This window comes from Suricata suricatta, chromosome 14 (genome assembly GCF_006229205.1).
Source record: "Suricata suricatta isolate VVHF042 chromosome 14, meerkat_22Aug2017_6uvM2_HiC, whole genome shotgun sequence".
In the NCBI taxonomy this organism is placed as follows: Eukaryota; Metazoa; Chordata; class Mammalia; order Carnivora; family Herpestidae; genus Suricata; species Suricata suricatta.
Genome location: NC_043713.1, coordinates 40,769,637 through 40,775,092, shown reverse-complemented (window position 1 = coordinate 40,775,092; position 5,456 = coordinate 40,769,637). Strand labels below are relative to the sequence as shown.

Sequence of the window (5,456 nt, the reverse complement as noted above, 5' to 3'; positions counted from 1 at the left end):
TAACTATTTGAGTTCTCTGTGGTACATCTCAGAATCCCGGGGAGGATGTTACACACAAGGTATGTGGGACCACAAAATTTTAAAATTATCACTAAGATTCATCTCTTAGGAGGCCTTATTTATGCTGCATTAACACGAAATCTGACAAGTTAACCCTTTTGTAAAATCCCAAACGTTCATGTGTATTTATTTTTACAACCTCTTAACATTCATGTATTTTTATTTATTTTTTAAAAATACATGTTTATTTATAGGGATAAGATGGTTTCATTGGGGGTAAATTAAGAGGAGGTGCAACCATTTTATTCATTTGTGATGTCTCTTCCCTGACTGGCAAGACAGCAGGTTATTGGACAAGCTAAAATCACACCCTATTTTAAAAAAAGGGAAAAAGTTACCTCGAAGCAGTCCTGCGACAAGGGTTAAACTAAACATTCTTTTTTCAAGGATTCGTAATTATCTTTGAACACAGAAGCTTAGGAAGGAGTTTCCATTGGGTTTAGGAAGAAGGTGTGACTTCTGCATAGTGTTGGGAGGAAACGCATAGAAGTAGGGCCTATGGAGTCTTTTAGCTCACAGACACCATGATGATGCCTACTGGTAGCTCCTCCAAACTTCTGGCTGTCACCTGCACTGTTACTGTGTCCAAAAGGGGCAGTCACGAGTGCATCAGGATGTCATGACCACCCCAGAACTCACCCGCTGGGAGCAACATGTGGGTGTTTTTGTTATCTGGCAACTCTGTCTGACCTCATGCAAGGGTGAATTCTCAGGAATTTCACCATATTGCCCACAGCGTCTCAAAGTGTCATGATGGCAAGCAAAATGCATGCTTCCTCCTTCTCAAAATCATCCCTTGCCTTATCCCAGGTTGCTTCAAAGTCCAAATTCATGACCCTTAGGATATGACCAGGATTGTTCACCTCCAGATCCTCCAGCACATACTCCTGTTCATAGCCTTCCTCCTCAGTCTCCCCAGTGGTGGGGTCACAGTCCTTGACAGTGAACTTCATTTTGAATGTGCAGGTCACAGGTGTGGGGTCTTCCTTGGGCCATGCTACCAGTGTGCAGCAGTCCAGGCTGGTTGTAGGGTAGGCTTCAGGCAGACATGCCGCAGGCCATCTTTCAGGCTTCAGTGGACTTCATCTGCACTGTGACATTCTCCAAGGCTTGGTCACTGGGTGCGTTTGTGCATTCAGACTGGAACACAACGTGGTCAGTGAAGGTGTGCTATGTGCAGTGTTGACATACTCTGTCTCTGACTCAGTGAGGGCCACAGGCTCAGGTGAGGACTTGAACAGGGCCTCCAGCCCATGGAATTCTGGCACTGCTGTCAGATGCCCCTGGAAGCTCTCTTGCCAGGTGGCTGCTACTTTCTCAGGTTGCTTGGCAACTGTAATGGGGATCCTTTCTGTCTCTGCTTTGCCATTGGTGTGGTGGCCAGGGGCAGAGACTTGAGGTCAAAAGTTTTTTCTGATGGTTCTAGAGTAAACTGCTACAGAGGTCTCTCCAGACCAGGAATGGAAATAGTCAGACCATTTAGGATATAGCCTACATTGAGGGCCTTCTGGTTCCAGTCCAGGACACTGAAATAGAAGGTGGCTTGGTCTCTTACTTCACTGTCATTGTCCATCACACACCTCTTCAGCAACACCAAGATAATGGATAATATCTCTTTGTTCTGGGATCCAAACTTGACTGGAGCACTCCTAACACCTGCCTGGACCTCCTCATGTTCCATGATGACAGTTGTAGAGGGAGCATATTTACTTGGAGGGTTTGTTGGTCCCACCTGACCCAGGAGATGCAGGATGCAGGTGGTCAGCACAGTGAACTCCCAGTCCTCCATGAACTTGCACAGGTGTGACAGCCTGGACTCCTTGCTTTCTGTCTTCTCCTCAGTGATGTTGATGATGTAGTCATTAATGGCCTGCTTGTATTCAAAACCACCCTGCCGGAGTCCAGTTCCAGCAGATCCAGGGTTCCCTTGAAGGATGGATGGAGTCGGCCCAAAAGATGAGAATCAGTGAAAAAGGAAGGTAATGAGAGAGCCACAAATTTCTTTCTACTTTCCAGTCAGGCATCTCTGAACTGCAGGCACGCATCTCTGCACTGACTAGAGAGTCAGCCTTTTTTATTGAAAAAAAAAATGTATGGGGTACAAAACAGGAGTGGCAATTGCTTTAGACAATGATTCCTGATGACAAATTCATTGGTATGTAAAAAATTCCCAGAACATAGATTGGTAGAAGACTCATGCATAATCTTTATCAATAGTGATTGATTATAGATGATTTAGATACTTACCATATGGGGAAGGAAGGTGCCCTCAGCATTCAAATACAAGGCAATGTGTTTAGCATAGTAAATGCAAAAGTTAGTCCTTTGTGAGCAGAGTTCAATAGCCTGTTTTCTTGAGGGGAAGGAAAAACAGGTTTCTCAGGAAATGTAATATTTGCTCCCATAAACACAAAAGAAGAAATTCCTATAATCTCCATGACAAGGTACAATTTAGCATATTTTTAGCATAAGAAGACAAGTCACTCCATGCCAGTTGGCAGTTTGTCCTGAAGGTCAGTGCTCAAGCAGAAATAGTGGAGTGGTAGACATCAGTTCCCATTTGATGGTGGAAACCTTGCAAAACCCACCTTACCTCACAAGGAGAATTTTCTCAACTTTATAAGTCCAGAAACTGGCTTCCAGCACCACCCTCTTCTTACAGCATGGTGAGCAAGAAGTTCATGAGCACAGAGTGCTTTCAAGGACACATCTGACACAGGGCACTGATGGCCTGGACCACCACATTTTGAACTCCTCCAAGGTCTCTGATATGAAGGATGAGGTCTGTTTCATGAGGTGGTTTTGCTGCTGGGTGTGAGGAGCATGATGATTCTGTGATTTGAGTCTGTAACCAAGTTCTCTAGGTTCAGATGCAGGCCGTCACTGCCAGTGGATGCTTCATGGTCACCTTATTGAGGGCGAGGACAGTGGTGAGGTGGAGAGAAGCCTTGGGTGAACTGCAGAAAAGCTGGAGCACTAACATAACCAGAGCCAGCTCTTTGGCACTGCAGCTTAGCAGACTGGAGATGGCCAGGGCTGCTTTGTACGCCACCGTCTCGTGCTTGTTGGGCAAGCAGCTCTCTATGAAGTTCAACAGTGGGCTGTCATAGCTGCCATCTTCCTCCTCCAGCTGCTTGCTGGCCATCATGCAGTAAGCACAGGGAGACTGGAGACTGTGCTGGGTGAATGTGCTTACCACCTTTATTGCCAGCCAGGTGGTTGTTTTGCACATGTGGTACAGGAGTCTCAGTGCATGGTACTGGATCATGATGTTATCACTGGATGCCACCCTCTGGGCTTCATTCACCCAGAACTTGATAACATCAAAGCTGTGCTTCAGCTGCTTCAGGGAAGACATGTGCCCAGAGCTGGAGACTCTGGGCACCTTGTCCATGATGGCTTATTTCATGTGGTGCTTTATAGTCTGCAGCATGGTGTTATCAGTGATCAGGGTACATACAGCTGGGCCCTGGTGTTGTCTTCTTTCTGGGTCATGTTCCTGCCAGTGATGATAATAACAGCCTCATTTATGCAAGACATCTCCTTGATGGTCAAGTAACACATCTGACGTAGTGTTGGATAGTTGGACTGAAAAAGCTTGGTCATGACCAAGAAGACCTTGGCTGCTTCAGTGGTCCCTTATGCCCCTCCTTGTTTTATGAAGTAAAAGATCTTGATGAGGATGTGGGCACATTTTTTAGAACTGATGGGAGTTTCATTAAGTACTTGGGTCTTTTGTAATACTGCACTCTTCTCAAGATACTGGAGTGGGTTTGGGCCTCTATCTGATTCCTCATCTTTCTTGTCAAATTTCTTCAACATGGTGGGCCACCCAGGTGCAAAGCAATAATCCTATGCTAGCCAAGTGGCAGCAAGCAACTGGGGTCCACATGAGCCACTTACAGCTGGCCACATTGCCCTGAGTCTTAATCTTCTTTTATATAAAATTAAATATTACAGTAACCTCTGCTCACACCTTTGACTTGAACCAAACTTCTGCCTAGATAAATGTGGGTGTGGTTACAACGGTAAAGCTAATTTTATCATACCTGGATAGAGACGAAGTCTTTGAGTGTGGATGGTTTAGGCACCATCCTAAGAATGTCCAAGGTATATATCCTCTATGGCGTTTTAATAAGATTGTTCATCTGATTTATTCAGTTAGAATCTTCCTTTAAAAGATATACATATATATGAATGACCATCGTAGCAGCTTTAGGCAGTGGGGAATTTTGAAATACACAGTTGTAGAACTGTAAAGGGAGTGAGCTCCGCACATTAACTACAAGGAAATCAACACAACCTGAACAATAACTCACTGAATTCACTCCACGCCACATGGGTTCCAGTGTTCCCACCAGCAGACAGTATCACAACACAATGGCTCAAAATAAGCTTTAAATTGACATGTAGGGAAGTGATAATTGAGTGATGCAGAAGGCAGTTTATAACAGTGTATATTTTAACCTTAATGATGTAGGAACTTCAAAGCCAATATTGCAAATTCAGACTTGTCTGATCATGTTTAGAGATGTAGCAAGGCAATCATTTAGGGGTTAAATTCACAAGATTATTTAAGTGGTCTGTGGGACATAAGAGGATCAAAAGTATTTGGGCTGTTGGATGCACCCGAACTTTAATGGGACTAAGATCCATGGGCCATCCCTTTAAACTCTCAGTTAGTGTGACTATTAGAGAGTAAACTCTTTGGATGAAAGATGGAAGTACTCAAGAAATTTAAAATTATCACAGAAATAATGCATAAAGTGGGAGAGTAGAGCAAATTCCAAATCAGATTACCCTCTGGCCCTGTCTTCTCTGTGCCAGCACACTGACGAGCATGGGCTGCAAGGGGGCAGCAGGTAAAAGCCTACATCACTAAGCATTGTAGCATCTTAGATGTCAAGGCATACATGTTTGTGGCCTGCAAAATCAATACAGCACGCATAGGATGGAGAGAAAAACCCCTCAGCACCAATGGGAAACACCACAGAAAGGTAAAAACCAAGCCACGTGCATGTGACAGCCAGGGGGACTGTCCTTATGCTCACTCTCCCTCCTCACTTTCCACTTGGTCAGGACTCCATAGATGAAAATGACAGGGCTAAACCGAGAGTTACAGCTTTGTTAAAAATTCTTCATGGAACTGAGGAATGCTTTATGCTTGCATCTTAGTTGTAAAGAATACAAAGCAGGACCAAAAGAAGAGATGAATAAGGAAAGGTCTAGGGGGCTCCTAAATGTGAAGCTTCTGAGTCCTCAGGAAACATCAGCCTCCTGGCACATCTTTATATGATTACCAAACAAGGAAGCTCACTCATGTGCAGTTGTCCAGAGTTTGTATTGGGATTTTATTACATAAGTATGATTGAATCAATGGCCATATGATTGAACAC

The 5,456-nt window shown here is 44.3% G+C and overlaps 1 pseudogene; it reads right to left on the bottom strand.

Moving 5' to 3' along the window:
• Nucleotides 1-568: 568 nt before the first annotated feature.
• On the bottom strand, nucleotides 569-3,882 carry LOC115277415 (annotated as a pseudogene).
• Nucleotides 3,883-5,456: the final 1,574 nt, after the last annotated feature.